Source organism: Panthera onca, chromosome D1, assembly GCF_046562875.1.
Source record: "Panthera onca isolate mPanOnc1 chromosome D1, mPanOnc1 haplotype 2, whole genome shotgun sequence".
Taxonomy (NCBI): Eukaryota; Metazoa; Chordata; class Mammalia; order Carnivora; family Felidae; genus Panthera; species Panthera onca.
This window is the reverse complement of record NC_138348.1, coordinates 49576843-49591131: the sequence shown is the minus strand read 5'-3', so window position 1 is coordinate 49591131 and position 14289 is coordinate 49576843. Positions and strand designations below refer to the sequence as shown.

The 14289-nt window shown below is 44.1% G+C and overlaps 1 protein-coding gene and 1 long non-coding RNA gene across 11 annotated transcripts in view; one reads left to right on the top strand and one right to left on the bottom strand.

Annotated features, from left to right (window-relative positions):
- DENND2B (DENN domain containing 2B) overlaps nt 1-14289 on the bottom strand; it is a 156770-nt gene that overhangs the window by 102798 nt on the left and 39683 nt on the right. For 8 of the 10 annotated variants that reach the window (XM_081790310.1, XM_081790308.1, XM_081790315.1 and 5 more), the window contains one exon: nt 4942-5030. The gene's annotated coding sequence lies outside the window, so the exon portion shown is untranslated. Of the gene's footprint in view, nt 1-1055; nt 1174-4136; nt 4641-4941; nt 5031-14289 lie in introns of those variants that run through there. The other 2 variants (XM_081790311.1, XM_081790314.1) reach the window with 2 other exon arrangements.
- Nucleotides 1-14289, top strand: part of LOC132661427 (uncharacterized) — a 36638-nt gene that overhangs the window by 17390 nt on the left and 4959 nt on the right. The gene's annotated exons all lie outside the window — the stretch shown is intronic.

Here is a 14289-nt window from a genome sequence, read left to right as displayed (position 1 = left end):
CAAATACACACAGGCAAGTTTTCTAGGTCTTACAGGTGGAAACAGAGACACTGGGGATTTTCCTATCAGGCAATATTATGCAGCATATTCCCCTAAGATAGATGCACCCAGCATTTTACTGCACCCACCTACTGAGATAGATGCACACAGTGCCTCCTCCCAAGCCAAAAATAGATGCTCAGAATCTCCCTCCCCATCCCCAGGAGAAGGCACTCACTAATGCAAGTTCTCCCTTAGGCTTTATAGAGAATTCTCTGCAGACTATGCCAGATGGTAATTTTTTTTTTTTTCTTTCATGCCCTCCTGGCCCCTTCTCCACTTTCCATGGTTACTCTAACTCAAAGAACTCAATTATCTGCCAGCAGATTTCCCCCTCCCCCACCCCTGTCCACCCTAAACACCCTCTTCTTCCAAGCTAATGTAAAGGCTCAGAAGGGAGGCCAAGCCAACACTCTGCAGGGCGGCTGCCTGGACTCCTATAGGCTCAGATACACATTCCCTTCGCTTGACTGCCTCGGCAAACTCTCTTGGGCCCAACACTGGAAATCAGGAGACTCCAGGACAGTGACACATAACAGACAAAGAGAAGCAACAAGAAGACATGCTCTTCAGTCTCTCAGCCCCACCTGCCTGCAGGGAGGTGTTCTGGCAGTCCCAGACTCTGACCCTTCCACCTCCTCCCCGTGGTCCTCCCCAAAGTAGTTCTTAGAATCAGATTAGGTAGACACGGAGCACAGCCTCTCTTACTTATAACTCAGCAGTGTTGCCAAGATATCTGGAGTCAGAGGCACCCCTGCATACTGTAAACCCACACCCTCCATTCCAGGGACAGGGTAGAGCCAGCAGAATTCAGGATGCCCTAGGCCTGTCCTCGAAGGCATTTCAAAGTTTCAACTTCCCTGGGTAACTGATTATTCTAATTTTAGAGAGAGGGAGCCCAGAGGGAGAGTATGTAGGAAGGGCAGTAGAGGAAGGGGGAGAGAGGGAGTGAGAACAGGAACGTTACTTTTTAATCCTTAAAGAATATGGAGGGATCCATCCAATGTGTGACTCACCTCTGGGAAGCTGGACTGAGCAGAAGTGGGAACCAGCTGCAGCCCCAATCTAAGCTACAGACCACTTCTCTGGGACCACTTCTCTGTCGGGCCTGAGAGGCTACTATGATGGATTCACCTGAAAAAAGGCTCTGTTGTTAAACAATAACAGATCTGTCTCCTCAGGGTCTTCCCAGGGGCTTCTTCCCAGAGCCTACTCCAGGGCATGGAAGCTTGCCCTGTCCTGCTACAAAAGCTGAGGCTGCCAAATGGGGGGCCAGGTCTCTCCCTGTGTTCCCACCTGGCATGCCATGAGCCCTACACACTCCCTGAGAACAGATCTGGGTGCCCTTTCCTGAAGTCTCCCCACCCCTGCTTTTCTGTTCCTTGGCATAGTCCCAATGCATATCAAGAATCTCTGCCCTTGAAATTCCCACTTCCTCATTTCTTTCTTGTTTCCCTCTAAGCTGTAGCCATACAGGTTCCTGAAAGAGCTGCCCAGCCCCCAAGGAGCCTTTCAGAGTGATAACTCTGCCTGCCGGTTAAACCCTATCTTTCAGACCCAGAACCCAGCTAGCAGAATGAGGGAACCAGCCCTGACAATCAGAAGCCTCTCTTCCAGCTACTGAAATGTATACCATAACTGCCAGGTAGTTAGCTGTGGGACACTGGAAAAGCGAAGGGTCTCTTCGAATCCTTCTCTTCTATACTAAACACATGAGTCGGGTAACCTAAGCAAAGAAAGCTTCATCTCTGAAGCATCATTTATGAGGATCAAACCTGCAGTGAACATCACTCTTCTATTTCCCAAAGAAAGCATCATTTATTTCCTTTAATATCTCGAAGGACTTTTTAAAGGTTTTTTCTCATTTTTATTTATAAATGCACAAAAGAATAGGGCACTTTATAAATTGGGAAACCAGAACAGAGAGGCAAAATGCCTTTCCAGAAGAGAATGGGGCCGTCATTCAAGCTTTAATTCACAACATCTCACATTTTACAGGACTTGACTTGCTTAAAATTACTTTCATAGAAATTGTTTTAAGCTTATTTATTTTGAGAGAAAGAGAGAGAGAGAGAGTACAAGTTGGGGAGGGGCAGGCAGAAGGAGAGACAGAATCCCGAGCCAACTCCATGCCATCAGCACAGAGCCTGATGCAGGGCTCAAACTCACAAACTGTGACATCATGACCTCAGCGGAGATCAAGAGTCGGACACTTAACTGACTGCACCACCTAGGTGCCCCACTTTCACGGAAATTACCTCATTTTTGTTCCTCCCAACAGACCTGTTAAAGTAGTTATATCATTATCTCTCATCTCAGAGCTAATAAATCTAAAGGTCACATAGGTTAATGGTCTTGCCCATGGCCACCTTGATGGCAAGTAGCAGAACCTGACCATGGACCTAAGTCTCCTCACGTCAAATCCAGTACTCATTCTGCTACATCAAAAGAATGACCACCTGCTCACCCTCTTCACATGTGTGGGGGTGATAAAGTTAGAGGAACCCCAACCACAGCCACTTGAGTAGAAAAGTGGGATTCTGGATTTGCACTGCCCACTGACTCAGAGAGGCCTCCTCCTCACACCCCCAAATTTAAATCCCAACCAACAGTGCAATGCCATATGCTTCCAACAAAACAGAGGTTTCAACTAAGCGGAGGATCACTGGGAGTGTATTAAAAGGAGGCATCACTATAGCAGTGGCCCATCTGAGGTCCAGGGCCACGGAGTTCACCCTTGTGGACCCTCAGGCCACAATACTGATGCATACATGTATACAATCAGGGAGCCCAAACTGGGGACATGGTCAGTGCTTTTACTGGCAAGCTGACCCGAAGTTAATCAGAAGGCCCCCTCATTGTCTGCCAGAATACAAAAGACATTCTGTTCAAAAAGTTCAAGAAGAAAAACCGAAGAGCCAGGACAGCAGCTGTTCCCTCAACCCACAGAGAAACCAGAGGCATCCACAATGTTCCCTAAGGCCCAGCAGTAAGTTTGAGATGTAACATGGCTGAAGCGGAAGCACATCTCCTGATAAGTCTCTACTGCAGGGAGTGTCTGCTGCATTAATGCTCCAAATAAGATCACTGAGAACCTAACTACCCCATCACCTATAAAGGTGCCTTTCTGGAAGGATCTCCTCTCCTAGGCCACACTGAGCTTAGCACACACCACTCCTCTGGGACAGAACAAGTTTCACCAAAGCATAGGACAAACAAAACAGGAATGCACAGTGTGGACAGTGCGTGCTCTGAGATTTGGTTAAAATATTAACCTGAAGAATCCATCACAGTACCTCAGTACTGTGTCTCCACAACCACAACCTCGTGCCTCATGTCTTCACAGGCAACCTAGTAGCAGCCACCACTGAGAGCTCACTCAGAGATATCTGTATAGGAAACCTCTTCACAGCCCCCACCCCCAGCCCAAAACACACACACACCTGCCAGCCTCCTTTAGCAAAGCCTGTGATGGGCCTTATTAATGAAGGAGGACAGCTTGCTTCTTTCCAAGTTACCTGAGGGAGAAACGAAGAGAGTGACCCTAGCTCAGATATCCCTAAGACGGTCCCTCTGTCCTAATAACTGCTCCAGAGACTGGGAACTCACCACAAGCTCCTAGCTGAGTTAATTGGAGCTTTTTCTTTTTTTCACGACAGGTCAGACATAGCAACACCAAGAGACAAAACAGACAGTGTTCACTAGAACAAACCAAGCCACTCAAAAGACACTGGAGTTTCCACGTAGGAACTCCAAACACAATGCTGGAATGATGATAACTTGCTTTTTCTATATAAAAAAAACTGTTTCTGTAAAATATCCTAAGCCTTTGTGCTAAATACAAGATGATGATTTCTACAGAAAAGTCTAAACACCTCAGGTTCAGCAAGAGTGAGATCAGCTAGATTTGCAAAGTCAAGAAAATTGGCTGTTTCCCTCCTCCTTAAGCTAATAGAATCCAACTGTTGGAGCATGACATCATTCCTGAGCCCCAAACCCTGAGCAGAGAGTACAGACTTATCCCTGCCTCCCAGAAAACAGCCCAAGACTATGGCCAGGAAAGGAGAAAAAACAATCCAAGCCGGAGCTGACCTTACCTGAAAGTCCCGGTGCTTTCCTGCCCACTCCATTCTCGGCAGAGTTTGGCTCACACCACAGTCTGTAAGGGAGCCCGGGGCCCCAAAATCCACTCTCTTAAGCTCCGATACCTGCTGCGAGCTTCCCACAGCTCCTTCCTCTGACCTTTCGTGGCGCTCCTTCCAGCCAAATGAGCAGAGCACTTCTAGCCGGCCAGGCCAGTTGTCATGGAGACCCTGTTCTCGCCAGCCAGCGTGCTCTGTGCTCTGGCTTGCTCTCTCTCTCCTGCTCTCGCTTGTGCGCTCGCGCTCGCGCTCTCTCTCTCTCTCTCTCTCTCTCTCTCTCTTTCTCTCTCTCTGTCTGTCTCCTCTCCTCTCTCCCCCTCCACCCCCCCTTCTCTCCCGCTCTCAGTTCTGGGAGGCTTCCATGAAACAGCACTGTCTTTTGATCAGCTCGGGTTTTGCACACATTCCACTCCTCCTACCTCCCTTCCAGTCAAACAAGAGCTCTGGGCAGCTCCTGGGAACTTGCTTGAACAGTTAAGATGGGAGAAGGGAAAGACAGTGAGTGGACTTGTTTTCCTCCCCTCTAGTGTCTCATTTTTTTTTTTTTTTTAAACTTGGAAGAAGCCTGGCCAGCAGGGAGGGAGCTAGCTGGAGCACTTGGGAGGGGAAGCAAGCCCTTCCTCTGGGTCCTGGAGTGTGGGTAGGAGGACCCAGATGCATTGCCTTGACTTGTTTGTGCACTTGGGATTTTCCGGGCAGCACTTGAGGCGGAAATGTATTCACATCCCAGGAGCTCGCCTGGACTGGCCTCTCCACTTACCTTGCTGCCTGCCCAGGTTGTGGCGATGGCTTTAACCAGTGCAGGGACTCATGGTACTATTGCTGATACCCAAGCAGTCTCTCATCTTCCTGCAACAGAGAGGAAAGACACCAGGTCAGGACCAGTAAGAGTCCCAGACAAGTCCAGAGTCATAGCAGAAGCAACAAACAAGATACAAACACAACCTCATCTCTCTGCCCTGCTCAAGACCTGCAGCTAAAGCCCCTGGATGTCTGTGAGCTGCTGTCACAGCCAGGGATACTATCATTTTTGTCCAAGAGCCAGCACAGTGTCTAGGACACAGCAGGCCCTCTCAATTCAATCCCCCCATGTATATTTCTTCTTTGTGATCCCGCAACCCTGGGATCATGACCTGAGCTGAGATCAAGCTCAGTTGGATGCTCAACCAACTGAGCCACGCAGGCGCCCCATGACCTTCTATTATATGCACTATTTTGTCTGACCCTCAAACCTTCTGAAATACACTGAGCAATATTATTACCATTTTATACATGGGAAAACTGAGGCTCAGAGAGATCAAATGTTCAGTCCACAGTTACACAGCTAGTGAGTTAGGCCGTCAAAGAACTAGTAGAGGCCAGTCCATTGTTCTTTAGTCCAGTGTCCTTCCACTAAAGCACACTACCATCTGATCTTAAAAACTAACAACTTTTTTGATAGCCAGTATTGAGACACAAGGAGGAAGGCAGAGAATCTTTCTGAGTCATTGTGAATTAGACCTGACTACCATTCTGTTGGCCTGAAGACTGTATGATAGCATCTATGAGCTGTAGAAGGTAATGATACACAGATTAGAGGGAAAAGTCTTGCCCTGTAGCTATAATTTACCTTACACTTTTTCGAAGTACTCTCAGAAATCTTGACTCATCTGTTCAACACAACTGACCTGAAAGTTAGGACTGCTATTATCACAGGTTATTAAATCTAATTTAACAGATTGAGATGAAAATCTGAAAGAGAGGTCAAATGACTTGCCCCAGGTCACAGAACCAGAAAATAACAGATCTAGAAAGAGTACAGAAGCTTTTCAACTCTCTTTTGTGTAGTAAGCAGAAAGGCTGCAGGGAAACCAGGTGGAGCAGGGGGTCAGAAGACCTTGGCAGTATCTGGTTCCACCATTAACTAGCCATGTGACCTTGGGCAAGTCACCTACCCTCCCAGTTTCTACCTATGAAACCTGTCCCATGGGCAACTGATAGGGCTGGGATGGGCATAAAAGAGATGACTATGTAAAAGCATTCTCCTTAAGTCGGGCACTGAGCTAAGAACTTCATTCATCTCTACTGTTTTCACCACATACAGACAAACAAAACCCAGGGCCTCTGTTATCTCTCCAAGAGGAGAACACCGAGGCTTAAAGAAGAGATTTTTCTTTTTCTTTCTTTTTTTTTAATTTAATGTTGGTTTATTTTTTGAAAGAGAGAGACAGAGCACAAGCGGGGGAGGGGCAGAGAGAGAAGACGACACAGAATCTGAAGTAGGCTCCAGGCTCTGAGCTGTCAGCACAGAGCCTGATGTGGGGCTCAAACTCATGAACAACAAGATCATGACCTGAGCCAAAGTCAGATGCTTAACCAACTGAGCCACCCAGGTGCCCCAAGTAAGAGATTTTTCAATGCTGCTTTCCAAAAACACTGCCAGTGAGGTCCTGATGGAATCTTTAATGCAGCGATCCTTTATAGAATCCTTTTGACTTTTATTGACCTCTGATATATCACAAAATTATCAAAATAAGATTTTAATTGACTTGAGTTTAAAAAGTAAATATATGTCAGAAGCTAAGGTAGGGAAAGTGTTAGAAAATCCAACAGGAAATAAATCCTAAGTGGTGGGCACTATGGCTTTAGTGAAGCAATCAGAGCTTCAAAACGGTCAGGTCCAATTTCCCACTACAGAAGCCCGACCTGACCCAAACACCAGCTCGGGAATCCTTCAAAGGCCCTAGTTCCCCATGTCTGCAAAGAAAGACTGAATGAAATGACAAGTGGAACACCATCAAGTCACTGAACTTCTCCCCTTCCCATTCCCAACAGGCATCCCTTTGCTCTCCTCCTGACCCTCCACTCCCAAGTACCCACACTAAGAAGAGGTGATGCCCATCCACTTCTACAACAAGCTAATACTCAGTTACAGTATTAGCACCAACAAATATTTATCCAGCACCTACCATATGTCAGGCATTCTTCTAAGCACTGTGAGGGGCCAGGACCAGGGCTGAAGACACAAGTCGGACTCTAAAGTAATGCAAACTTCAAAAAGCCCCACAGACCAGGAACAGAATGCAGGCCATGCTCCCCCTAGTGGCATGCTGGAGTTCACAGAGTTTCTTTAGAGCCTTGTCCTCTGGGGGAAGGGACACAGTAAGGGCCCCATTATGGGAGAACCAGAATCCCTGCTTGGGTGCTGTGACAGGTATAAGCTCTCTGCACTAGGCAGAGCAAGAGGACAGCTGAATCCCCCTGCTGCCCCTGCACAGCTGGATTCAGACCAATCCTGTTTGACCTTTCCCAAATGATAGGGCTCTTACAACCTCATGTGTTCTAGGATCTGTTGAGTGGCATGCATGCATACCTATGCCAGAAATCTGGGAGATACCCTTGCATATTCCCACCTCCCCCTCTCCATATCCAATCCATTTACCAATTCCAAACATTTCTTTTTCCAAAATGTATCCGTCCATTTTTCTGCACCTCCACCGCCACCCTAGTCCCGTCTTAATGACTGAAAAATGTCCGGATTGCCCCAGCTTTCACTCTTGCCCTCACAGCTCCATTCTCCATGCAGCTGTCTGAATCACCCTTTTACATCAGATCATGTCATTTCCTCCTTAACACACTTCAGTGTCTTCCCACTGCACTTTAGATGAAATCTTGATTCTTACCAGGACCTAGAAGGCCCTGTGATCCTTCTCCAGCCTCCTCTCAGCACACTTCCTGCCCTCCACCTGAGTGTGTCAGCTACAAGGGCCAGATTTTCCCCAAGCTGTTCCCCTTTGCCTGTGTCACTCCCCATGTGCCAAACTGGCTCTTACCTTGCCTCAACCAGGACTCTCACCTCCTCAGAGAAGTCTTCCACAATCCTCCAATCTAAATGAGGATTTATCCTTCATAGCACTCACCATCATCTCTAACCAAAATATATCCATCCTTTTCATAATGTCAGTTTTCCCCAATGAGTTCCTTTAGGAGCAGGAACCTTGACTGTTTTTGCCGCCATATTCCCTGCATTTAGTATGGGGCCCAGATCCCAGCTGGCACTCAATTAATGTCTGCTGAATGAATGCAAAAAAAAAACACACACACACACATTTCATCCTGTCCTACAGGAAGAAGAAACTTAGAACAGCTATTTCATGTCACTCATTGTTTCTTTTCATAGGCTTACAAACTATAATTACATCCCCTTTTCTTATGTGCCTTGCCTGTGGGCTCAACCAAAAATTCCTGTAAAGTCTCCCTGTGGTTTGTTTCCCAGAAATTTCCTCGTAAGGTCACTCTTCTAGGGACGCGCTCCAGGGTTTTATAGCCTCTCCCATTACCCATTACAGGCACTCCTCCACCAGTATCATTGCCAAACCAAGCGGGATGCAGGAATGGCCCAACTCCCATACATGAGAAGGTTCTCTCAGGTCAGCAGCATTCAGGGACAAAAACGCTTTCTCTTATGTCTACTGTGCAGGTCACCGTACTTGCAAGAAATACATTTTCCCTAAAAAAAATCATCTTATGTTTTATAATTTGGAGTATAAAAGGTTTGAAAAAAATGTTTTTTTCATTACTAAATATTTGTATATGTATACATACACATTCATACATATATATATACATTTATACATATATATATACATATATGTATACATATATATATATATATATAACTACTATTTGAGGGGAAAATAAGGAAAGCCTAAATAACAGTAACAGCAGTGTGACTAAACCCCCTCATGAGATACATTAGCACCAAAATCTGAAATCCTTTCTGGCTTCATCTGCTGCCCATGCTTCCCCTGCTGCCCACACCCATCTACTGGCACAACAACCACACACCACCTATGCCCTGAACACTGTGTTTTTCCTCTCCTACAGCCCCTCCCCAGTGCTCATGCTGTTACCTTTATCCGCCTCCCTACCTCCGCCTCTACGACAAGCAAAATCTTACTGCTTTCAAGGCCCAACTCCGTTATCACTTCCCCTGAGAAATATTTCCTGATCTCTTGGCAGAATCTGTTTGCTTAGTCTGCAATCCCACAACAGTTTGAAGATGCCTTCATCATGATATTTATATCACTTTATCACTGTCACTTGTACCCCTGTATCCCCCACAGTTGTGAGTCCCATGAGGTCTACCAACTTTATTATCTCATTCACAGTGGGCAATCTATTCATGTAATAGATTGATCCTTGAAAAAGACTTTTTAAAAAATAAATACAGAAGCTGTCTCCTCCATAAGATGAGGGAATTTGAGTGTATAGACTTACACTGTACCAAGAGTATATGTGTGTGTGTGTGTGTGTGTGTGTGTGTGTGTGTATATATATGTTTGTGTGTATATATATGTGTATATATATGTGTGTATATATATATGTGTGTGTGTATATATATGTGTATATATATGTGTGCGTGTATATATATATATATACATATATATATGTATATATATATGTATATATATATATATACATATATATGTATATATACGTATATATATACATATATATATGTATATATATATATATGTATACATATATATATATACGTATATATATGATTAGATTCTAGATTTAGTTTCTAGAAGAGTTTATAGTATTTTCTTATCTCTTTAAAAACAACTGAAATTCCAAACCTGAAAACACAGGAGCAAAGTAAATCTTTTAAAGTCACTCCTTACTTTGGGATCAAAGGAATTCAAGAAAAGTAAGCTGTTGTTGGATACCAGAATGCCTAAAAGATGCCGTGTACTTCAGAAGCCTCCCAGTGCCCACCAGACTGGAGTCTAGCAGCATCTCCACCGAAGACAGCTAGTTCTACCCAAGTAACAGGGAAATCAGGCACGTATCCTGCCCATTTCTATACTGGGCTCTGGCCGCCATGTGAGCAGGCAGACTTACACAAGAGCCCTTTAGGGCTTTCCAGTTTTCCTTTTCTACCTCTGAGTGGCAATGTGGTTTAGAAGGGAAAAATTAAAAATTCAGAGAGGGAAAGAAGGAGTCAGCAGGCTGGAGCCCAGGTGCTGGTTTCCAGGGTGGTAAGATCTTGAGCAAAACCCTGCCCCCACTGAAAAGCCTCTGCTTTTCCCTGCGTATAACAAGAGGGCAATTGGGCTGTTTGAACTAGCTGTTCTCTAAGGGTCCTTCCAGCTTGAATTTTCTCTTGCAGTCACCCAGTCCAACTGTTCTGTCCTAGTCACCTAGTCCCAGTGCTTTCTGAAGAGTCCAGAGCAGCAAGAAGACTTCTTGTTTCAGGGGCTACAGAGTCTCCATCTAACTCTTTCAGCAGAGCCCCTGATCTGGGGCTCTGGAGTCATCTGCCTGGTATCAGACAGAAGACTGTCCCCCCAAACAGGGCAGGCTTTCCTGGAGGAGAAGATGGAAGATTCAGGCTTCTTGACTACGGAAAGCTAGAGAGAGAATAAAGATACTAAACACCAGATGCGGATATTTGGAAATGGCCTGGGAAGTGCCTGGAAGGAGACTGAGGCTCCCAGGGACTTACTCCTGGCCATCAGTCTGAGACAAAGCCGCTTTTACAAAGCAGAAGAATTGGCAATATCTTAGTTCTCTTGAAAGATAATCTGCCTACTACAAATCAAGCAGTCTCTTCTACCAGCACCTTTGAAGCAACAAAATAAATGTCTCCCTCCAGATGGCAACCCCAGCCTCCTCTGCCTCTGTCAGGAGGCACATCCAGCAGGACCTCCAGGCCACTACTACACATACTCTGCTTGCACAGCCTTCCTGGGAAAACAGAGAAAGAGCCATCCTGTATTCAAATCCTGCCGTTTTATGGCAGGATATTCTCTGGGGTCCTTACTCCTGCCTTAATCCCACCTGCCTCTCACCCATCTCCTACCCTCCCACCCAACACTAAGACTCTGAAGTAAAAGAGTATGGGATTCAGCCTGTAATTATCCTGGATCCCACCGGCCTGTGGTGAAGTGGCTACTAGACATCTTCATGCTGGGTTGAGCACACTTTCCTTTGGTCTGTCAGCCTTCTAGCCTTAGTTTACTTCTATTCAGCTCCCAACCCTCAATATGAAACTCACAATTCAGATCCCCAGAGCACAAGATACACAGTGGCTTGATCCAGTCTCTTGGAGTATCTGTCACAATGCTCATATACGGGCTAATTTCCTAGAATCTCTCAAATCCACAGACTTCTGACTACTGTCCCTTGCCAAGTCTGAGCATTTTAACACTGGGCCACATAAACACAGTCTGGGGCCAGGAAAGACTGGACAGGCAATATACCAGACCCCCTCTAAAAGCACCATTTTACCTTTCCAGAATGTGCTTCTCATGCTTACTTGGCTTAGAACTCTGAGCTCAACCAAGATCTTAACCTGTCATGACTGAAGCTTCAAGATGGGGGAGATAGAGCACAAAGTGGGGGGAAGGGAGATGGTGGAATAAGAAGACTGTGGACTCAAATGGCTTCTCCATGATATAACCAAGAAAATACCTGGAGCCTGAAAAAGAAAAGTGCCCCTCAGAATAAGATCTGGGTAAAGCTGTAGGAAATGTGGGCCCAGACTGTGTCATCTCCTCCATGCTGTCTCCCCTGATTTTCCCTGCCTGGACTGGATTCTCTACTCACAGCGCCTATACTCCTTGAAACAAACAGTCTAAGTACTAACAGTTGTTAGCTGTGCTCACTGCCTTGTATTTTAGTGTACCAAGGCTATTCAACTTAATTCTCCTACTAGCCTATAATATTCTTCAGGGCAAGAACTACTTGAATTCTTAACTCTGAATTCTAGTTTAGGACTCTGTCCCAAGCACAATTATTACATTTTTAATATATGAACTAATGAAACCAACCAACTAATCAACCTTAATAAGGGATCAACAATATCAGCACAAAACCTAAACCATTTGGTGCTTAGCACCTCAGAGTGGTCCAGAGTTTCCAGGGTACGGTGTGTATACAGATGATTGTAAGTGGTATATGGACAAACATTTTAAAAATGTTTAATACTTTTGTATTTGTCTTAATGTGCATAAGAAAAAACACAACCAGCTATCATTTTCACTGATCTCATTGATTAGACCAATGCTAAAAAAAATAAATAAATAAAAAAGGTACAGTTAACCCATGAACAACATGGGGGTTGGGGTGCTGGCCCCCTGTGCACTTAAAAATCTGCATGTAACTTTTGACTTCCCCACTACTTAACTACTAATAGCCTACTGCACACTGGAAGCCTTACTGATAACATAAACCATCATTAATACCTATTTTGTATGTTATATGTATTATATACTATGTTCTTACAATAAAGCAAGCTAGAGAAAAGAAAATGCTATTAAGAAAACCATAAGGGAGAGAGAATACATCTACAGTACTACACTGTATTTATAAAACAAAATCCAAGCATAAGTGCACCTTCTGCACCTTCACTGTTCAAACCCATGTTGTTTAAAGGTCAATTGTATATATTTTGTGTTTGCTTTTAATTTTGTTTGCTAAAGTTAGTGGATAGAAGTTTAAAGAGAAATAGCAGACTTGCACAGCTTCACAGTATCTTTATCATTACAAAGGCAGAAATACAAAAACTTGACAATGAAGAAACCCAGCAGACATTATCTTTACCAAGTGATCAAAGTTAACATTACTATTAATAAGTCATACTGACATCATGTAGCCCTGACATGATGCAGTAAGAAGGGCATTTCATTTCTGTGGCATTCCTCCCCAAAATTCATAACCTCAGTCTAATAATGAGAAAACATCAAACAAACCTGACTTGAGGGACATCCTATAAAATACCTGGCTACCACTCCTTAAAAGTCTCAAGGTCATAAAAGACAAGGACAGAGTGCAGAACTGTCAGAGACTGGAAGAGACTAAAAAGACACAATACATAAATGTAATGTGGGAACCTGGATTAGATCCTGGAATAGAAAAACCAATGGAATCCAAATTAAGTCTACAGTTTACACTACACTACTATTAACTTCTTAGTTGATAATTGTACCATAGTTATAAAAGGGTAAGGGAACTTGTATTGTCTCTACAACTTTTCTGTAAGTTTACAATTATTTAAAAATAAAAAGCTCTAAAAAAGCCAACTTAAAGATCAGTAAATAAAAGTATATATGGTACAAATCATAAAAATTGGTAAGAATGGCTCCAGTTTGAGAAACAGTAAGAGCAGTCACCCCTTGCATCCCACATCCAAGAAAAGCTCCCCCCAGAATGAGAGTAGTGGCTCTAGAGGAATATTTAGTATAGGGGCACCTGGGTGGCTCAGTCAGTTGAGCATCCAACTTTGGGTCAGGTCATGACCTCATGATTTGTGGGTTCGAGCCCCACATCAGGCTTTATGCTGACAGCGTGGCACCTGCTTTGGACTCTCTGTCTCCCTCTCTCTGCCCTTCCCCAACTCATGTGCTCTCTCTCAAAAATAAATAAACATAAAAAAAAAGAATATTTAGTATAATAGAGAAGTGTTCACTTTATATTACTTTGAGAAAAGTAACAAATTATCCCATTTAATTAAAAAGTATATAACACATTGGGGCACCTGGGTGGCTCAGTTGGTTAGGCACCTGACTCTTGATTTTGGCTTAGGTCACAATCTCACAGTCATGAGATCGAGCCCAGCATCCAGCTCTGTGATGACAGCTCTCTCTCTCTCTCCCTCTCTCTCTGCCCCTCCCCTTCCCTACTTGTGCTCTCTCTCTCTCAAAATCAATATTTAAATGTATATGTATATATATATATATATATATATATATGAATATATATAAATATATATATATATGAATATATATAAATATATATAAAACATTTATAATGCATAGAAAATGTGTTAAAATAAAAATAACTTATACTAAATAAAATACAGACAGCAATTATTAAAGAGTAAATGGGACAAAGATTTTAGAAAAGTAACTTGGCTACATTAATTAAAATGTTCATATCCTTTGGCTCAGTATTCTCGCTTCTAGGAAGTTACCCTAAAAAAAAAAAACATTCTGTAGGGGCACCTGGGTGGCTCAGTAGGTTGGGCGTACAACTTCGGCTCAGGTCGTGATCTCACTGTTCCCAAGTTTGAGCCCTGCACTGGGCTCTGTGCTGACAGCTCAGAGCCTGGAGCCTGTTT